This window comes from Rhyacophila brunnea, unplaced genomic scaffold (genome assembly GCF_057557595.1).
Source record: "Rhyacophila brunnea isolate RB1 unplaced genomic scaffold, BYU_Rbru_1.0 scaffold_8, whole genome shotgun sequence".
Classification (NCBI taxonomy): domain Eukaryota; kingdom Metazoa; phylum Arthropoda; class Insecta; order Trichoptera; family Rhyacophilidae; genus Rhyacophila; species Rhyacophila brunnea.
In genome coordinates this window covers 46,284,269-46,307,105 of record NW_028233350.1, presented here as the reverse complement: position 1 = coordinate 46,307,105, position 22,837 = coordinate 46,284,269, and positions in this window count along the sequence as shown.

Sequence of the window (22,837 nt, the reverse complement as noted above, 5' to 3'; positions counted from 1 at the left end):
AATTACTCATACCGATCCAATGAGTAAAAATATTATATTATATTTGGTTAGAAACATTTAAAATTTTTGAAAACGTTTTGGTTTTAGGATATTCCAACCAGTAAACAAGATTATCGTCGTTCATTCTCGTACCTTTGCCAGAAGCACTACAGCAGTCTCAGTGTGGCCACATTTCTTTTATTACGAGCCCAGCGAGAAGCTAACGCTTGCCGTAGAAATTTTCTATATCGGGTTAACTGAAAAATGGATATTACAACATGACATCTTTTTAGAGTTATCGCTTGCATGCGTTATGGATTATAAAGTTGTCAAGATATTTTTGACATGAAATATTATTCTCTATTATTAAATGTTATACATACTATCCTAAATTGTTTAACTATTCAGAAAAATGTAAATTATAAATTCGTTTTAAAGAAATACTTCATTTTCAAATAATCTCTAGGAGAGGAATATATAAATTATTTATCGTAAAGTATAATGGTGCATTACCAAACTTATGTGTATCTTTATATTATGAAGAATTTTGTATGTGCTTTTTATTTCAAGCACCGATCTACCATCAAATATAATTTATTATTTGATTTATTTTCACCGAATAATTATTATATATAGAATTAAGAAATAAACTGATCTGAATTTGTTTTAAATCAATGAAAATAGAATACGACGCGTACCCTTCTATTCTTTTAACTGCGTTAATGGAACACTTTGACTCGACACGATGATTTCATGTTTATTATGCAACAACGTTTTGATGGAGGAATGCACCCTTATATATATATATACTTAAATATTACTTTAGTAACTACCACTATAGAGTCCATGAGGCCTAATGGCAGTAGTATAGTGTAATATTAGTGTTATTAGTAATATAAGTGAAACAATCACAGATATCCTTGCATTGATAAAATCTCATAAATATATTGTGACCTCAACGGGACTCAAGCCCGGAGCAATCTGATGAAAAGCCTACGCTTGATGCACTGCTGATTCAATAGCCTTGTTTTTTTCAGGGCGAGAGAACGTGTTGTAATCTCGAGCCCTTTCAATAAGTTAAAAAAAATAATTCTATAACCGTATATGAGTATTTATCATATACATGTGATTTGCCGAATGTGAAAATTAGTAACTGTGTTTGGCCGGGTCCGACCGTTAATAAAGTATCTGTTATCAATTGCTATCAATACCTTGAATTAAAATCATATCGGGTTTTCTGCCACTGATCCGAGAAGCAAAATAAAGCCCAAGTATCACAATGTGTAAGAAGATATTATATTCTTAAATCTTATGTATATTCAGGATTCATTACATTTTTAATAATATATTCATAATTTTGTTATGCATTACTTGCCTAATAAATATTTAATCGAATAGGCGTTTACATAGCTAAACTCCAAATACATTTTATTTTTTAATTCTATTGGTTCTTGTCGGTTTACATGAAGCCAGCGGCAAACAAATTTTGAAAATAGCCGATATACTGGATGATTTGTTAGGTTAGGTTAGGTTTTGCATTTTGGAATTCATGATTTTTGTCAAAATCGGCTATGAAAATTGGCGCTTAAGGGCGGACATGCTCAGCGTAGGTCAAAATGGAGCTTATATTGCATTTTCAAAGCATGATCCTGGACATTCTTTAAACGTTGTAGATAATCTATTTATATAATTTTAAAGCCTTATTATCCTTAATATTATAAATATATATTATTATATATAAATATTATTCTTTTAAACCTATCGCTCTAATGTTTTAGAATATAGTCATATTTCAGTACATAAATGTGCAGTGGTGTTAAGATTTTTTACATTTATTATTTTTTAAACGCAATTATAAAATCATTAGTATAATTTATGTCGACATTATAATAGTGAATAATTTACGATAACAACATATATTGATAATCTATGTGATCCCAAATTTGACAAGAATTAGGCCTGACTTAGACAAGACTTAATTAGACAAGACTTGTACCATTCTATTTTTTATTTTGCAAGCTGCTGTTTCTCCCGTCCCATCTTCAGAATAACTCAACTCTAACTAAAGTCAAAGAAGCAGCCATCATGATCGAACATTTTTGAATTAAAAAATATGTACCTACTTAGTTAAATACTAATAGCCAGATATACAATATCATCAGCATGGATCTATCCAACGTTTGATGAAGGCCTCTCAGCATTCACTCAGTAATAATACATTGCGTTTTTACGTACGTGGAAAAACTTAACTGGTCACATCTGGGCTCTACCTTTTCGAAGTTTTGAATCTCTTGAATACTTTGAGATGACATTATATTATTTAATAAATTCTCATTTTTTAACATAGAGCAGTAAGATTTTAATAATCGCTTTTACTAGTATCGGGCGAGTGTTTTTTATTCGCCCCTACTTTATATACTTAGGTAATAGAGCAAGAATTTTCTTATATATATATATATATATTATCTACAATGAAAAGCAATACCTCTGCAAAAATCTGTCCCACGAAATGCCGAACGTCTGCTCAGAAGCGTTTTTGACAGATATTAAATTTCACGTGTTTTCACATATTAAAAACAGGCGTTTTTCTACGAAAGCGTTACAAGCAAAACGTCTCGAGTGTATGGTGTCGTAGGCATGGTACTGCGAACCCTCCGTTAGAGATATCATCTTTCTGTTCGGCATGGTGGTGTCTAGACTCCCTAATGGTTGTTGCCCGAAAAACTACCCCATTGATTTTTATACGCGACGAAGATTTAAAGTCAACACGTGTTCGATTTTGCGCTGGCGAGAAATAATGATGGTGGTTATGAAAAGGTAAAAAAAAACACGTTGAACTTCAATGGTAAGGTAATTTTGAAATATATCATAAATCTGTATTCAGCATTTTTTGTGATCACTAAACTTAAAAGTGTGCTGATTGAAATATATGGTTATTAATGTTGTCATATAATTTAAATTTTCTTTGTAGAAAGTTATGCATGTAAAGTTTTTGTAATGGTTGAATTATTTATAAATTAAAATAACACACAGGATAAATTTTGTATTTTGTTTTACATAATATTATGAAGTGAAATAACACGAAAATTAATTTTCAAAACGACTACACACGATGAAGCAGATCAAAAAGCGAAAAAAATACAATTTTTATTCTATATAATTGTCCTTCATCGATATATAAAAAACTATTATTTTAGACGCAAACCAATTAATTATAAATTTTAAAAATATGAGCTTGGCAATATTCAAGTGTTATTGTATACACCTACTACGAAAAAAATATTTGAACAAAATAAGACGACCAGCGGAACTCGAACCCGCATCCAATGGATTCGCACCAATGTGCTTTATCAATTGTGACGCACTCAACAAATTGCGTTAATATTGCATGTCCAATAAAGAATGTTATATGTATTCTCAAATCAGGTGAATTATTTGTTTTCTAAAAAAAATATTTCGTAAGTTATTATATTCGTTTATAGGTGATGTTGCAATAGTAAATTTTATTACGTACCTACTTTATTTACAATACATAATATATATACCAATTGCATTAAAATACTTCAAAAAACTATATGCTCTTCTCTCACATGGGCACTTTTAACTTAAAGTCATGTACATTCAGTTAAAGCACACGTGATTGCATCACGACCTAAGTCTTGGTTAACTGCTCATGAGATATTCCCAGTCATAAAAAATACTGATGCTTTACATCCAAATGTAGGATCCTATGATACGTCAGATTAAGATCTGTGTAGTGTGGAACGGTTGTGGTTTAGTTGGCCACATGAACTGCAATAGCCTGTACTGGATATAAGGCACCTTCACAAAACAGGAGTAAATTATTGTGTACATGAAATTCGGAGCGACTCCAATACCAAACCTTAAAAACACCCAGCCGTTTTCTCCTTTTTGCCTTCAGTGTATATTATCTTCAAAGATAAAGATACATTATGGAGAATTCAACATATCGTTCCAGATACCTTCTAGTATGTGGTTTATGTTACTGCCCTTCTAAATTCTGTCTAGCCAAGACATTGCTGATTTTGCCAGGGTTATATGTGGAATAATAATAAAGCATAGGGGTTGAAATTTAGGTAGCTGAATCTAATAACGATTTATTGCTAAAAAAAATAATAAAATTTACACCCCTTCAAGCAAAAAGAAAATAATGACAAGCCCAGGCCTAGACAAAATGAGAAAATATGTGAATAGAGACTCAATAGCTTCTTTATCAATAAAGAAAGTATTTTCACTGTTTACATAACATAAAGAGGAATTAATATCATTAATAATTACAGTTGAATCGAAAGTCAAATCTGTTTGATGACTATAGATTATCATTTAAGCTTTGAGGTTTTATTCAGTTATAAAATAAATACTTTATTTATTTGTATTATCCTTAAATAAAGTTATCATTTTGATTGTTGCATAAACGATTATAATAAATATATATTATATAATTGTAACTTCTATTATTTCGTTAACCATTTTAAAGGTTACATCTTGTTAGTAAAGAGATTATTACAAAAATTATAAAATGAGGCATTCATGATAATTATACAATAACGGATGCTCTGTAAACAATATGTGAATTTTCCTGAACCTCGAATTCCGAGACCTTATAAGCCGTAAATTTATTCTCTATTACATGGGTGGCAAACCTATTGCACGCGTGCCACTGGTGGCACGCAAGATGGTTTTGCATGCACGCGTTTGAACAGAAAAAAATACCTATAAGAATAATAAACGACAGTATAAAATTTGCAGGCAAATACTCTTCAAGAATAAGCATTACCTACGTTTATTTTAATTTTTGATTGCATAGGTCGGTCCTTATGTGTCACTATATAATATGATCACACTAACCTCATCAAGCGGCGGGAGATGCCGCGTCACGAACCTTTAATTTTGATCGATTTACAATGCTTGAGACCACTGTAGCGAGAGAATGCCTCATCTGATCGGAGCAATTCTCATGTCAATTTGTGCGATAAGAACCAAATTAATTAATACATTAACAAACAATTTCATTTATAGCCAGAAAAAATGACTGCACCAAGTAAGAAACAAAAACTTAGTGAAACTAGTAGTAGTAATAATTACTACTACTTGCCAGAATTATTCTGGCAGACAGTTTCAAAATTGGTGAACCGAAATGTATGGCGTAATTGAAAAAGGTGATAAAGCTATATATCTGCTATGTAGGTACTGTGAGTGGTATCTGGAACATCATCATTTTTTGATAGAATGTTTAAAAACTATTTTTTCCTCATGTAAAAATGCTCGGCACGTCAAGAGAGTTGAAATAGAATATTTGGGAAATTTTGGCACACGTACATAAAAAGGTTCGCCAACCCTGCTCTATTAGTAGTATTAATTTATTTTATTTTGAAGTCTGAATAGTATCTTCAAAAGCGACCTCCCATTCTACGAGGGTGGGTCAATAATTCCTTAGAAAAAAGCATTAAAACACTTTTTATTTTTGTATTTTTTTTTTATTTCTCAACATAATCTCCTTGGAGCTCAATACACTTGGTTAGACGTTTCTCAATTTTTTTTAAACCGTCAGAAAAATAAGTTTTCGGAAGGTCCTCAAAATAAGCATTTGTCCGATCGATGACTTCTTCATTTGAAAAAAAACGTTGTCCACTTAGCCATTTTTTTAAGTTTGGGAAAAGGAAAAAGTCACTGGGGGCTAAATCTGGCGAATACGGTGGGTGGTCGACCAATTCGAACTTCAATTCTTCAATTTTAGCCATTGATCGTAAACATGTGTGAACACGGGCATTGTCCTGATGAAAGAGGATTTTTTTCCTGTTTAAATGAGGCCGTTTTTCTTCAATTTTGTTTTTTAGCTGGTCCAATAAAGATGCATAATAATCCCCTGTTATTGTTTTTCCTTTTTCCAAATAGTCAACGAAAATAATTTCACGTGCATCACAAAATACAGTAGCCATAACCTTACCAGCTGATTTTACGGTTTTCGCCTTCTTTGGACATGGTTTGCCTTCGCAATCCACTGCTTTGACTGTTCTTTCGTCTCGGGAGTATAGTGGTGTATCCATGTTTCATCTACAGTCACAAAGCGACGAAAAAATTCATCCGGATTGCGTTGCATGAGCGACAACAGGGCTTTAGAGGCCACCACCCTACTGCGTTTATTGTCGACTGTGAGCAAACGCGGCACCCATCTTGCAGAAATATTTTTCATGCCCAATTTGTCATGTAAAATAGAAATGACGCTACCTTTTGAGATTCCTGTAACCTCAATTATCTCACTCAACTTTAATCTTCGGTCACTTAACACCATATCGTGGATTTTATTGATCATTTCTGGTGTAGTCACCTCTACAGGACGTCCTGAGCGTGGTTCATCCTTTGTTGATGTACGACCACGTTTAAATTCATTTAACCAGTTATAAATAGTTGCAAGTGAAGGAGCAGATATGCCGTGAACTAAATCCAACTCATTTTTTATTTCCTTTGCTGTTAACCCTTTTATATTAAAATGTTTAATAACAGCTCTAAACTCAATTTTCTCCATTTTCCATTTTTCCATTTTCCACAAGCAAATTTTTTTTTTAAATGTACGAGAAACACACAACAACCCGACCGATCTGATTGAAACTTCGCAGCATACTGAATCGGTAGTGCCGCTTCATGAAAACAAACCGCTTACAGTACAATTCGCGCCACCTGTCGGCTTTTCTAAGGACTTATTGACCCACCCTCGTATCTTAAGTGTTAAGTGTTCAACCAATGTGTGCTACCAGATCACTCAAAATATGCACGTGAAACATAAAGCTTTAATATGTGAGAAACACTTAAATTATTACGAGTAGCGCAACATGGCATAGAAATGTGCATGTTGGACATAATGCCGAAAAACTAAGGGATGGTTTGCTAATCAGGCTGAACATGTCACTCGGTGAGTGGAAAATCAGTGGACAATATTTATACCGTCATACAGTACCTATCCAAGGAGCACTAAACGACCTTAAGGACGCCGCTAGTTAGGCGAACTCATAACGTTTGGTATATTATGTATGTGGCAGTAAATAACTAGGAACCGAGATGATTGAAAGTTGCTACTGCTAAAATGTTCCATATTTCGCGTTATTATGTGCATTATGGTTTTATAATATAATATAGACTACATTTGGTTTTATTGTTTATTGTCTAATAAGAAGTAATTTAACTGTGTCAGCCATAAATTTAATCAAATCTTACATCGGTAAACTCTCACCAAAGTCACGTACGAGTGAACAGATAATCTAAATATTTAAATCAATTCCAATCCAGATAGTATCTAAACTGTATAAGTTCTACACAATTCCATTATGTCGCCTAAGTATGATAATACAAAAAAATGTTCTTATCTCGCCAGAAAGTATTGGCATAAAACTTCCCTATCACAAGTTCTGGCTCCGTTCCAACTCTTTTGAAGAAATCGTTGAAGCCTGCAGAATAGAAAAATATTAATATATATTTTTTATTCTATGCAAAACCTATATAAAATGTATTGTTTTACAACGTTATTCTTATGTCATATTCTTATTTGTCCGGTGGTTGTTTGTCCGGTACAAATCTTGTAATCAATTTTTAACTAACTTACCGACTAGCTAAACATTTGAAACTTTTAGAATATATCAGAACACGATGCTTATGCATTTTTTTAATATTTCTAGCCATCTTTAAGTAGAATTGAATTCATTTTTAGTTTATTCTGTTTTCTGTGAAAAGTTATTTCGATACCATTATTGGTTGCTAAGGGTCCTAGCAACTAAATTATTATATAATATATACGTGCGTTACTATGGAAATCGATATGAAATGACATTTCATTATTCTATCAAGTACAAATTTTTTTGATCGTTTAAGCTAGTCAAGTCAAGTTTATATGATTCAACAAAAAATTTTAAAACGTTGTATATAAAAAGTTCTTTTTATCTTGCAATTATTTATAGAAAGTTCCATATTCCTAAGTAATTATTCTCACTAGGTATTTCATTATAATCCATTTAAATTAGCATGGGTTGATGATTAGGATGTTGGTGAGGGACAGCAGAAGCAGGGGTGTGTCCAGACTCTGACCTTTGATGTTAAGCTGGTCTAGACTGCTGGCTCTTGGGGCGTTCTTCTGACTCCTGGATCTTGCATACATATACTTGTTGCTAATTGTTATATTATAGCACTCTCACATGAATCAATAGGAACTTTCTTTATATGGATAATGACACGTAGTGGGTGATGAATTAATGATGCGTGGCGATCTTTACCATTGTGGTTGAACCGTCACGTGTAAGGCACCTTGTATAGAGTTCGTAAAGGAGACTCGTTGTTGAATTACATTTCATGACAGTCAAACTGTAACGAAGTCTTGACGCGATCGTGGTCTTGATGTAATTAACTATTTATCAATCACGGACGACTGATGACCCGTTACTGAATGGCGCCTGGACTTGCGACAATAATTTTTATTATAGGTAGAAAGGAAATATTGGGATAAGGGCGACCACAATTGGCCCAAACATTTACTTTAATACCCACGATAGTCGAGCAGATTACGAGTTGTCTTATAATGTCGTGGATCCCAGGCTTGAATTCTGGTTATAGCAAATATTCAGGTTGTTTTTTATTTGAGTTTTTACCTAATAGATTGAGCAAGTGGTTAACATCCATTTCTCGTGTATTATAAACAGAAAAGACTACGCGATGTGATAGAGGTCACCAAGCATATAAAATAGCAATAATCTGGCCGTATATGCTGTCATACAGTATCAATAAACAACCACAGTTAAACATGAAGTTTGGTGGATGTACCTAAGAAGAAGAGAATAACTAGGTATTGTAATATTGATAAAACAGAGGAGAGATATGTGAATAAAAGAGATTAGAAAAATTTTAAGTTAAGAGTAGAGCGTGATTAAGAATTAAGAGTAAAGAGTAAAATAGGATAATTAAATAGTTCAGGGTATTTGATCGCGCTGACAAATGTAGGTGACTATCAGTGAACTTGTATCTATAGAATACAATAAAAAAAAGAAATTTAATTAGACTAAGAAAAAATGTGTATAAACAAGACTTGTAAGTGTATGATAAAATCGATTAGTGATTAGGGCGCCAAATGCTTTCTACGTGTGTACATATAATACGAAATACCATATAAATAAAGAAAACACTATATTTAGAGATAACAATAATTGTTTATTATAGGCTAGAAAACATTGAATTTATTTAAACAAGTAATAATTATATAGAGACATGAAATTAAGGAGACTCGTGATCTTTGGTATGCGAACATATACAATTTTACAAAAACATTAAAATACAAATAATGTAGGGGTACTCATCTGTTAGTTCATTTGAAGTTGAAGACACTAATTTTATGAATGTTAAAGAAAATTCAAATTAGGCGAAAGCAATACTGATATTTAATTTGACCAGCGTCCGTACCGGGTGTCAACAAAGTCAGTTAAGTGGAGAGCTCCTCCCAGTTGAAACGTCAGGGTAAAAGTGATAGAAATCGATAGAGGTCCATTCCTCATGGCTGCCAAAGTAAAAAGTAGGGTCTCGTCCTGCCGCAGGGTGGGGGTTGGTGTGAAAGACACAACCAATCTTGCATCTTCTTCTCTTGGTCAGCATTTACCTACTTTGAATTTAGGTATATGTAGGTATCGACAACGTGACATCATCGAAAAAGTGGATAAAACTAGAGGAGGCCAGCGGTGGATTAACTATGTGGATGTTAATGATACCAATAAGGCGATCGACTACTTCTTACACATTTTTTTTTATATTTCTATCCGGAAATTGTCAATGCGAAATCTATTACGTTGTAAAGATTTCAGATGTATGGAATCATTGACAAGAAATTTAGGTTGTTATCAATAATAGTAGAATATTATTTTAGCTTACTTTTAATATTATAGAGTAGATTTTATATTACGGTGGACATGCTCTTCATAGGAGAAGACGTATTTCACTTGCTTTTTGTGAAAGGCGTTATCTTGCAAATTGCTTTTACAGTTCACCCTGATTGCACAATTTGACGTATTCTTGCTTGTTGCAAAGGAAAATGGACCAACTGAAATGTTCACCTCACTCTACTCAACAGCTCCGACAGAGAATGTACCAAAAAGTTTCTTCACCATTACTAAAAATATCATTCTGATATATCAAATAAATTTTTAGTTAGGATCTTTTAATTGCTGGGCGATGGATGGTCTATACTCTATGTATTTTTTTTTATTCAAACTATATTGCACAATTAAATATTTATATGATCAAACGTTAGAAATAAATTTATTATTAGTCTGGAATGTTTACAACGTGACAAAAATTTGTATAGGTACCTAAATACAATTACTAAATTGTAAATATTGATATTTGTTTTACTTTTAATTCATTTTATATAAACCATTTTTGTTAATAGTTTTAATGAATGTTCCTAAGTACAACGTTTGTACATAAATACATAAATTAAATCGTAATGAGTTCTATTGTAAAGAATATACACAAATGATGCATAGGTATATACATAGTTCATCCAAACAAATCCTCACGCAAGTGGAGTATATCAGTATTTGAATCAATTTCGTTGAATGATGAATATTTGAATGTGATTGTCCTAAAAATTGGCATGAATTTCTTCTCGGTCGTTCCGTCATGGTTTCTCTCAGGCGAGAGTGGAGGCTACCGTCAGTAAGCTAATTTATTTGGTGACTCCAGTGCGTCAACGCTTTTCCTCTGTTTGGCCTTCTCTGGAGGCTACCCAAAACCACTTATCGCTCCAGGTTATCAGGTCCACGCCAGATGATATGTCCAAAAATGTGCAAAATTCGTCATTGGCATATTATTATAGTTGAAAGTCGTTTTTTTGTCTTGAGTCTCTAGACGATTGATTGGTTCGTCCTGTACTCTATACATTAACTTATCTGTGATCTACTATTATTCAGTATCAAAATAAAGAGTTTATTTTACTCTAAATCTACCATACTCTCTCATTGTTGTCCAACTTGAAGAAACATGTTATATTTGATTTACAACAATTAAACTTTTCTTTCAACATCCCAAAGAAATATTCAACTTCCGAGGTCCAATTCATCGTGAAAATGATAGTTTTTAACTTATTTTGAGTACTGGTTGCACTAATTTTTAAACTATTCTCCTCCAATTCAAAGAGCGTAGTGCGTGTCGGTAAGGGAACTACGCCTCACTTTAAAACGCTGGGATTCGTATCTTTTCTTTCTCTCGCTCGCTCCTCAGGCAGTGAGTATAAAGTCACGTGGCCTTCCTCGTGGCTTATTTGAAAATTGCTTGCAGGTAAGCCGGTTAAGTAAATATAAATGTTTGATGCTTTCCCTTCAAAACATCAATGAAGTCATATTATATTATAAAAACATCTACATTTTGGTCTTGGATATTTTTAACCGAAAAAAGTAGAATTTTTAAAACTATTTATTTTAATCAACAAATAATACGGGTATTAACAAGATTGAATGTAACATTAACTGATCTTTGAACCACTAGTCAACTTTGTCGCTACTAGATCGGAAACTTATATATTAGTGGTCAAGAGTGCATGGGAGCGAATCCCAGGAAGCGCAGGTTCAAACCCTGCTGGACGTCGTATTTTTTTCCAAAAAGATTTTTTCTAATGTTTATATATCTCTGCGTGTTTTCAAATTAGATTAATGTTCAAGTAGAATTTTGTTTTTCTTATTTTAAGACTGAGAAAATCGACTTTTGTTATTTAATTTATATTCGAACTATGCTCTCTGTGAACTTGTTAAAGTGAAATATACATAAAGTTTAAGATGTAAAATACGCCGAAGAATTGTTGGGACGTAACTTCACCAGTCCGTCTGTAGCCAGTGGCCCAAGCGAAACAACTATTTACAGTTAGTGAGGGCTGACGCCACTATTATCGTAAAGAAGGAAGCGCTTTTGGTACCCTGTTTATTTGAAAATTCGCAAACTTACCTCCCTTCGACGATAAAAATATTTTACAAGTAAAATAATCGCGAATAACAAACAACATTACTTCTTCACTTTATTTTTAAGACCATTTTGAAGAAACATTCCCAGTACTTAGAAGTACCTAGCTTAGCGTATATAAATTTGCATTTTCTCAAAGAGATTATTTAAATACGTACTATGTTACATAATTTATATATGAAAATTATACTTTGAATCTACCTATTAGAAAAAATCCAGGAAAAATCATAGAGAATTTCTTGAAAAAAAATTAAAGTGAGAAAAATTTTATATTCCGTCAACAATATTTGATTGTTGTTTGATTAAATAAAACGCAAAATTGTTTATAGTACTTATTTCACTTTAATAAATAAATTTGAACCGGTTTCGTCCGCCTCAGAGGGACATTTTTGCGTTTTATCAAATCAAACAACAATAGAATGCAGTTCCACCATGAATTGACAGTTAACACAATAAAAGCAAAACAATATTTGAGGTAGGTACTAAGAGTCATGATTTGGTAATAGAGACATGACCCCCACATTCTAAAGCACCCCCCCCCCGGCCAGGATATTTGGCGGGCCCTCCTACCTATCGTTAAGATTAATGACATGTGTGACGCTCAATAGAAGCGTTTACAAAATTGTATTAGAGGTAAAAGTGTATTTTTAGCGTTTTTTTGTAATTTTGATACATCTACTTAAATTATGGAGATGTCGAGTATCAACACAAATTTACTCAAAAATTGCCACGTACAACCCCATGTTGTGGAATAGCGCCGCAGGCGACTTTTTTATTATCAGAGCAAATTCGTGATGTGTGTTTATCTCGCATATCTGATTTGCTCCCCTGAGACCGGGCCCTACGTAAGAGCCCTGTCAGCCCACCCTTTGTGGGGGCCATGATTAAAGGTATTATTTTTAGGTTTCCGATAGGAAATTTAAGCCTTAATTTAAGGTTGTAGATTTGGTATCTATACTAAATAATACATCATCAAAATATCTGAATAAACGTTCCATTGCGTGTTTTTTGTAAATCTGTAATTACGCGCGGTTACATCGCCGACTGAATAGTGCACAAGGATTTCGAGAGACTGTTTTTTAACCACATTCCTCTTGATCCCTTATGTGTTAGCTGAATGACATCAATTAACAATCAAAACATATAACTTTAAAAAATGTGACGACACCATTGAGTTGTTTGGTATGTAAATATTTAATATGCGACCATCCCCCTAACTCCTCGTCTAAACTTAAGTATATTGTAATATTATAATATTGATAAAAATAAATTTATCCGCCGGATCCCGTCCTCCAAATGTGAATATATTTTTTTTTTTAGAATTATTAATAACCATGTCCTTGCTTTTTCGTAAAAGATGGTTGTTAGTAATTTTGGACAATCACAAATACCCAGGCTTTGAGAAAAACACATAAATAATGTGTCCTCATCGAGAATCGAACCCAGAACTCTCGGGCGAAAGGCCAGTGACCAACCGAAAGGTTATTCTAAATAACTAAAAAAATGCTATGTATTTAATGCATTGTGGATAAATAAATAAAGAAAACAGCAGTATTCGCACTCATACATCTACACTATATAATACATGAATAGCCTCTCCAACGAGCCCAAAATGTCAAGAAAAGAAGAAAGAATTAATAATTACACCAGGTAAAAATCCACATGACGAGAGTAATGTATTTAAACTTAAGATTTTACGTGATTTTTAACTAAAGGTTCATCATTAAAAAAACTGTCAAATAAAATATAATAATATGTCCCCTGTCAAATAAATATATCAGAGAAAAATTAGTTCTAAGGGGGGACAAGCTCAGCGTAGGTCAAAATGGAGCTTTTATTCTATTTTCAAAGCATGATCCTAAACATTCATTAAACGTTGTAGATAATATATTTATATAATTTTGAAGCCTTATCATCCTTTATATTTATTTTAAATATTTGATGACTGCATAAAGTATTTTTATTACATAAAATAGTATTCTTTTAAACCTCTCGCTCTGATGTTTTAGAATATAGTCATATCTTATCTTCAAATGTGTTAATATTGCCCATTTTTTGAATAATAAAATGCCTAATTCTTGTCAAATTTGGGATCACAGAGATTATCAATATATTTTTTTATCGTAAATATTTCACTATAATAATGTCGACGTAAATTATGCTGATGGTTTTATAAATGCGTTTAAAAATTAATAATTAATGTAAAAAATCTTAACACCACTGCACATTTATGTACTGAAATATGACTATATTCTAAAACATTAGAGCGAGAGGTTTAAAAGAATAATATTTTATGAAATAAAAATACTTTATGCAGTCATCAAATGTTTAAAATAAATATAAAGGATAATAAGGCTTCAAAATTATATAAATAGATTATCTACAACGTTTAAGGAATGTCCAGGATCATGCTTTAAAAATAGAATAAAAGCTCCATTTTGACCCACGCTGAGCACGTCCGCCCTTAGAATCCGTAATGTAAACTTGAACCTAACTTTATCATTTTTTTTTACTGAACAACATAAAGTTTTTTTTTGGTTAAGAAGGTACCCGTTTATTTTATTTTTAATACCCAGTTACTCACAGTTCAATGTTATATAGACTGATTTGCTTATATACCAGTCTAATTATAAAATGTTAAGCTAATAATTAAATATATTAACAAAATTTGTGTATATTATTTATTTCAGTATCATGTCTATCAACCAAGTGAAGTTGTGTCGAAGGGAGTTTTTCAATCAGTTATTGTATTAATTTCCATTCCAAAAATGTTTTTGATATCATCATCATCAGCCGGGGTCAATCCACTGCTGGATGAAGGCCTCCCCAAGCTTTCTCCAACTCTCTCGGTCCTGTGTCATTCGCTGCCACGTATTTCCGCCGAACTTTACCAGTTCGTCAATCCAGCGGCTTTTAGGGCGACCCTGTGGCTGTTTCGTAACCCTTGGGTACCATTGGATGACGGCATTTGTCCAGCGGCCGTTCTTTTGGCGAGCAATGTGCCCCGCCCATCTCCATTTCAGCTGTTTGGCAACGTCTATTACATCGCGTACTCTTGTCTGCTTCCTAACCCATTCGTTTCTCTTACGGTCCTTTCGCCTTATGCCCAACATGCACCTCTCCATGCCGACTATGAAAAAGCGTTTGATTCCATCAAAAAATTCTCAATTATAGACGCCCTTAGCAACCAAGGAATTTCCAGACACTACATAAATATATTGAACAGTATATACCTACAGTGATGCCACAGCATGCGTGAAACTCCACAAACGTTCGTGTAAATTCCCCATTAACAAAGGTGTCCGGCAAGCTGATACCATTTCACTTAAACTATTCACCGCTACTCTTGAGGACTTATTTAGGAAACTTGATTGGGAGAAAAAAGGTTTTTGATATAATATAGTATTAACACTTTTGACCAATTGTACTTGACGGAGTTTGAATTAAATTCTAATGGATTTTTTTTGTACTATTCCATTTGAGTCGTTTTTTGCGAGCCGGGTTTAGCCTTTCGGCATCTTCATCTAAATTCCCAATACGTCACCGAGTAATTACGATTTTACGCCTATAAATTGTGCTATTAGTGAGTAGTTATCTATTATCTATTTGTGGGGTTTTGACGATGTAGACGGCTATTGAATGTATTATTACTATTATGAGTAATTAGGTACGGTTTTTATACAAACACTTCAACTATTCATAATTTGTTTATTATATTTTATAATGTGAGCCTTGATAAAGTTTTTACCTACCTATTTTACAAAATTAACTATATTTGTTGTCAGTGTGTGTTTACCATTGGTGATTGCGCATGTGCCTAAAGATGCCGAAAGGCAAAACCTGAGTCGCAAAAAACGATTGAAATGGAATAGTAAAAAACTTAAATCCATTAGAATTTTTAATATATATATATATTAACACACTACCATTTAATAAGTATAATTCATAATAATGTATCCATCATTTTACGTTTACGTTATGTCAACAAGATAATATAAGTAAAGATAGTATGTATAGCAAAATACTTCGAAAATAATCTTGGATAACTGTACATTCATTATATTTTTATGTCCATACGACAAAATTGTACGAATATAAGACGTGTAAGAATAGAAATCTTTTGACAGTGCATTGCTTCAAGGAAGATGTTATTAACTTAATGTCACTGCAATGCTGTTTCTTTTAGATATATCTTTTAGCAGTGTACTTATAGATACGTGATATAAGAAAAGAAAGGCTATAACCAGAGACACTTCGATCGTTATAGACAGGCAGTTATTGGGATTGAGTCAAGCTTTCTGGATGTTATTACTAGGCTATACTATTGTATACAGGGATTTTATACTTACGTTTATGTAAATATGGATTGTTGAATGAATAAAATCAACAGATTGTTGAGATGTGTATATAAGTAATAAATTTTAACAACTGAGAAATAACACAGATTGAAAATTGTTCGACTTATATAACAAGTTTGATTTATTTAAGTATTTGGATTAAAATTATTATCATTAAATGACATTGCCAGACAAGTGGCGAACATGTTTACAATACGACACATTTCTCTTCATGAGTAAAATATTTTATTGTTAATATCACTGCTTTTAATGGTAATAATAATACGAATACAGTGTAATAGTTTATATAACTAATAACTAGACCAACTAGATATAGTATAATTATGTTATAAAAATTAACTTAAATAACTATTATAATCGCAAAGATATTTATAAAACTACAAAAAAATCACAAATCATATTTAATACAAATACAATGGTGATCGATCGAATAAAATGATGAGATTCCTACAACCTAACCTAACCTAATATATCCTCACGAATGTCAAATGCAACACTCGGAACTCGACTATCGGAAGTCTGTGTAGACAGCATAACCACAAAATTTACCTCACGGAATACTAGACAACAAAAAAACACAAGAGCCCTACACAAAATATTTAATTCTGGCCACAAAGAAAATGTATGACATGAATGAAGTAATATAATTAACTGCACCACAAATATAAACTGTAATCGAGAAAAATTTTCAACACCATCATAAAAGCGAATATGTAAATGACTAAATGTAATTAACCCTCTCAACCATTTTGTACGAAATATCAAGGGCACGATTATTTAAAAAAAAAATGCAGCACCAAAATTTTATATTTCGTTCATGATACTCGTCAATGGTAGTATAATTTTTAATTGTGTACGACAAAAGTCAACATAAATATTTGATTTTTCGCTATGACATCGACAAAATCTTGCGAGTTAGCTCACTTATGGCCTGATGATACAAGGCGAATAAACTCGCTCGTTGCAGTTACAAGGTAGAGGTCGAAAGATTCGCTCGGGTCCAACCGATCACTGTTAGCCGTTTCCATATGATGACACGGCCTTATATCTACGGCGAATATTCACGGAATTTTGTCAGTTTAGTCAGTCTAGACAGGTAGTCAGTAAATATTATTTTTAACTATGTCGTTTTAACAAAATAAAACTTTAAAAGATTCTTAAATAAATTTAAGCTAATTCGGGATAATGAGCCTGAAGCCGGTTTCCAAGAAGGAAGTCCATTCAGTAAATTTCAGTAAGTGCTTGGATTGTCTGGTGTCAATGATATAATTAATTCGATCAGGAAACATAAATTGTATTATGATCCCAAACAAAATAACTGCAATACTAAGACCGTTTATTAAAATTATTGTCCTCTTATGTTAAAAGCCTCTATGTGGCGTACTTTGTTTTTTTCTCAATCTGCGTCTGAACAATCAAAAACGGCAACGTATGAAGCCATTTTGCTGCAGTATAAAAGCCAAATACGATTAAGCTACAATGGTGAACGACGAACAGTTGGTTAAGGGTGTCGGTAGAGGGAAAGAGGTCGCTATACCACTTCAGACCTGAAAACCATTGTGTACGCAACTGAAAGTAATCTTAGGAATAATGAAACTTTTCCAAAAAAGAAACTATTTATATAATTGGGGTTACAATAATTTAATCTGTTTCTCTTTTCATGGAAACTTCCCGCATTGTACCAGCGGCCAATTTCGTTTACAAAATACTTTAGCCATAATGAAATGGCAAAAAGTATTCGACAAAGGCTCTTCTGGAACTATGCTTGATTCAATTTACTAACTTCTAGTTAAATGAAATAGCTGAAGTATAAACGTTTGTTGTATTATATAAGTACAGTGAAAAAATAAATGATTAAAACTTTCTTGGCCCCAAAAAGATAGTCGTCTAAAAGTGAAAAACACTAATTGACGTAATTATGAAAAAATAGCCGCTGTAAATATATGCCCAAAAATGTAATAAAAAATAGAGTGTTAATAATTAAGTTTATAGATTATAATTTAAAAAAAAAAAACATATCGCCATACCGTGCCGTGGGGTTACTGCCAAAAATTGTTAATTCGACATTTCAGGTATTTTGAGTGAACGATCAATTTATCATGTGTACTCAGGTGAATAGCTATGATTAACAAATTTTGATTTGATTCGATCATGGGAATGTACTTTTTGAGATAGTTATTATCAATAAATATTATCAAAAAAACTGCTGGTTTTTTAAAAATATATTGTGGTCAGGGAAAAGTTAGTGGATTGACACTTAACAATATCTTTCGGTTCGATTGTTGAATCTTTAACAAATATCTGTATAGTAAAAGGTTTGTAAGACCAATAATTACAGTATTTTCATAATATGATACTTTTAAAATGGTATTCCAAAAGTTTTTAACTATTCATATAAAATAATTACTAGTCCCATTATAGTGGATAAATGAAACCTATATAAGACAGTAAAGTGGAAATAACTTAAATAAATACACTGACAACTTGATCGATGATTTTCTTCCTTGATTCCAATAAGAATTCACAGAAAACTATTAAAATGTGTAAAATCTTATCTGCCAAAAGTTAGTAAGTATGGCTATTTCATAATAAATAATCTATTGTATATAATATTTAAATATTGTGGTTATTTAACATAATTAAAAAATATAATATTATACTCCAATCCATTAAAAAAGCCTGACTTCAATTAGATATAGGCTAAGACTGTTTTAATAGCAGATGCCAAACTTCAAAATGGCTATAATTCAATAATATGTTTTGAGATTTTTAAAAGTTTTGCGACCCCCACAGTATAATATAAATGTAGACATCTATTTATTTCATGGGACTTAAGCCGTATCCACTAGATTTATGCCTTTTTGTCGGTTAAAAGGATTATATTTCCAATCTTTTAAAATAATATGTAATCTTTTTCAACCAAGTGACCAACTCAAACTGAGGTGTATTGTCCAGAAGAATACGGAGTCTGAGTGTAGTGACCATAGCAAAGTAATTCCGATGATTGCTGTCGCACATTTCACTGCGTCACAATTGCATTTTGCACTTAGTCAATTCCATTTGTGGTTAGATAGAAAGGGTTGACCAGGAAGAAGGCATTCCAATACAACTACAGTATATCAAAAAGTATTAACAATATTAAGACACATTTAATTTAAACTCGTAAATATTTTTGTATTTTGCATTACGTAGAGTTTTATAAGAAATGGGACCGAATATTAATTATATGAGATAATAAATGAAAAGCTCAGTATCCATGTTTAGCCTTTATTAAATTTACTATGAAATTCGATATAGGTATATATTATTGTGAAGTGCATTCTATTTAAAAATTATTTTACTATATTATTATTTATAATCACATCGCTTTAGACCATGCAAAGGTACTGATTCAAGAAAACACTACTAAATAACCTATACTGAAGTAATTTTTTTTTCGACCATGTCCGATCCTAATAGGATCATATATGGGACTCTACAAAGTAGAGGTTTGCATTAACAGATTTTGTTTTTTTACGAGGAATGGATGTCAGCCACTTGCTCAACATATTAGGTCCATACCCTGACACAGACAAATTGAAAAACAATATGTGTACTTGCCAGACCCAGGATTCGAACCTGAGACCCACGGCGTGATAGTCCAACGCTTAAGCCGCGCGGCCACGGTGGGTATGAAGTAAATTAACTGTTTTTAAAAAATACGGTTACCAAGTAAGAATGTATTATTCTTGAATTATCCATAGTTGAGGGAGTCAGGCCACCTTGTCTCATTTTGTGAATTTTATACTTGAGCGTAGACAAGTCGTTTTTCTTTGTAGTCTTAATAATGGTGTTACAACCGAAATAAGTAACGACTTAAAAAAGTAAACTGTAGAATTTATTATAAATTATATTAACATTTTATAAATTTCACAGTTTAAAGTGTAAATAAATACATTCACTCTTAAGTGAACTATAATATGACCACCATAGACGGAAGGTAATATTATTCACATTACTTTTGTGCCATCTTCAATCGAAGATCAGCGATCAGATTGATAAACATATCACTAATCTCAGCCATTGAAGTTAATAGATCCACCAAACCACACCCGATTTTAATCGAGCGTATCACAGGACCCTACTTTTGATGGTTAAGCATAAGTTTTTTTATGACATGAATGTCTTAGGAGTAGTTACCCAAGAATGAGGTAACCATGTACTCAGACGTGCTTTGATTGAATAATTTAGATGACTTTAAGTTGGAACCCATGGGAGAGAGGAGTTAGGAAAGATAATACGAACTGCCGAACAATCTAAGTGAAAAAGTCTTCATGTTGGCAAAATGATGCCGCAAATTTTCTAAATGCAACAAAATTGGTCTTTGCGGTAACCGGGTCGTACGGTCTATTACGACAGCAAATAATTGAACCAACTTGAACAGCTATTCCCTTTCCATATATATTTCACGACATTTGCAGATGATGTTGTTAGCATCCTGTAGTTTACTTCTACTTGTCAGTCATGTCAGATCGTCAACGCCTTAAACCAGTTGAGCTGCACTTGTACCAATCACGGAGATTCTTATGGCACGAAATGCGGCGTCGTTCTCGGCTACGCTTACTATTTATCTTTCCTTGGATGACAAGTTGGGGAATGCTGTACTTTTGTCCTCTTATAATGTGACCTTGGTACTGTATTTTTCTGGTATTGATACTACGCTGAACTTTTCGGTCCTTTTCCATTTGATAGAGAACTTCAACATTTGTAACCCGTTAGTCCAAGGAATTTTGAGGATGCGTTTAAACAGCTACATCTCGAAAACTTCAACTTTCCGTGAAATCTCTTGGTTTAGCGACCATACTTCCATACCATACACAGTCTCAGACCTAGATGAAGGTTTTGATTGAATTTTGAAATGGCACTCTTTACAATCTCAATTCTGCTTTTTATTTCCAGACAATGATCCCATTTCTCATTGACAGGTTCCTAAATATTTATAATAGGTCACAAGTTCAATTAAAACTTGTATTGGTATCGAAATTTTTGATACTAATAATAATTTTGTTATCTTGAGGTTCATTTTTAAATCATAATAATGTCTGAACTCATTAATTTATCATTACAACAATTAATAATAGCTTTTACGGGCGGACATGCTCAGCGTAGGTCAAAACGGAGCTTTTATTGTACTTTCAAAGTATGATCCTGGACATTCCTTAAACGTTGTAGATAATCTATTTATGTAATTTTAAAGCCTTATTATCCTTTATATTTATTTTATAAACATTTGATGACTGCATAAAGTATTTTTATTACATAAAATAGTATTCTTTTAAACCTCTCGCTCTAATGTTTTAGAATATAGTCATATTTCAGTACGTCCATGTGAAGTGGTGTTAAGATTTTTTATATTTATTAATTTTTAAAAGCATTTATAAAACCATTAGTAAAATTTATGTCGATATTATTATAGTGAAATATTTACGATAAAAAATTATATTGATAATCTCTTTTATCCCAAATTTGACAAGAATTAGGCATTTTATTATTCAAAAAATGGGCTAGATTTACATATTTAAAGATACTTTTAAAGATAATTATTATAAGCTATGTATTTGACCATTCAAATGTGATTAACATTCTATGAATAACGTTTGCTTTATAATAATTATTGACCTAAGAATAAGGTAGTATTTTTTTGAAATACGCCATTTATATTGGTATGGCGCATGTTTGAACATGTACCTAACCGATTTTTTTTAAACCCGTACATGTTCAAACACGTGTGTTGCCATGATCTTACTTCCTACTCTAGTTTTAGTTTGTCAATTTATGGCTACGGCCGTATGTTGTAGCTTAGTCACTGGGAAATGCCAATAGAAATGGCGAAATCAAAAATGTAATACGACCTTTCATATTAGGGTTCCGGGTTTTTTCCCGTTTGATTTGATTCCTGTATGAGGTCACAATATTATAATATCTTTGGGATATTCTCAAACTTGGGTCTTAGGTACTGGAATAGTTTCCCAACTATTAAAGTTTTTATCTCTCTGTTTATAGTTCAATATTTATGTTTATTTTGTCATCGACATAAAAGTACAAGAACGTAGAGTCCATCAGTAATTCAATAGCTGTTAAAAAGTCTAAAAGTAAGTTCTGAATATTATTTTACAGAAAAAGTTAATCTAATTAGATTTTTCATCGTTTAACTTCATGCACTATTCTTCACTGTATGACATTTGCTTTAGTAAGTAGCGGGGTCATATATTATTTGGCAGATCTTATAGCAGACGTCATAATTGTAAGAGGCGGCAACTAGTATGAATGCATTTGCACGTGCAAGTTGCCGTGCTACTCATCTCATCACGTGTTGTTCGGCTAACAAACTTCTACACAATTTCCTGCGCTACACCCGACAACATTCTACAACAAAGTTTGGTCGGAAAATTGGCATGGGCGATAACTTTTGGTACAGCGCTGCGGTAGTTATTTTAGGTTGGCAGAAGAATCTTTTT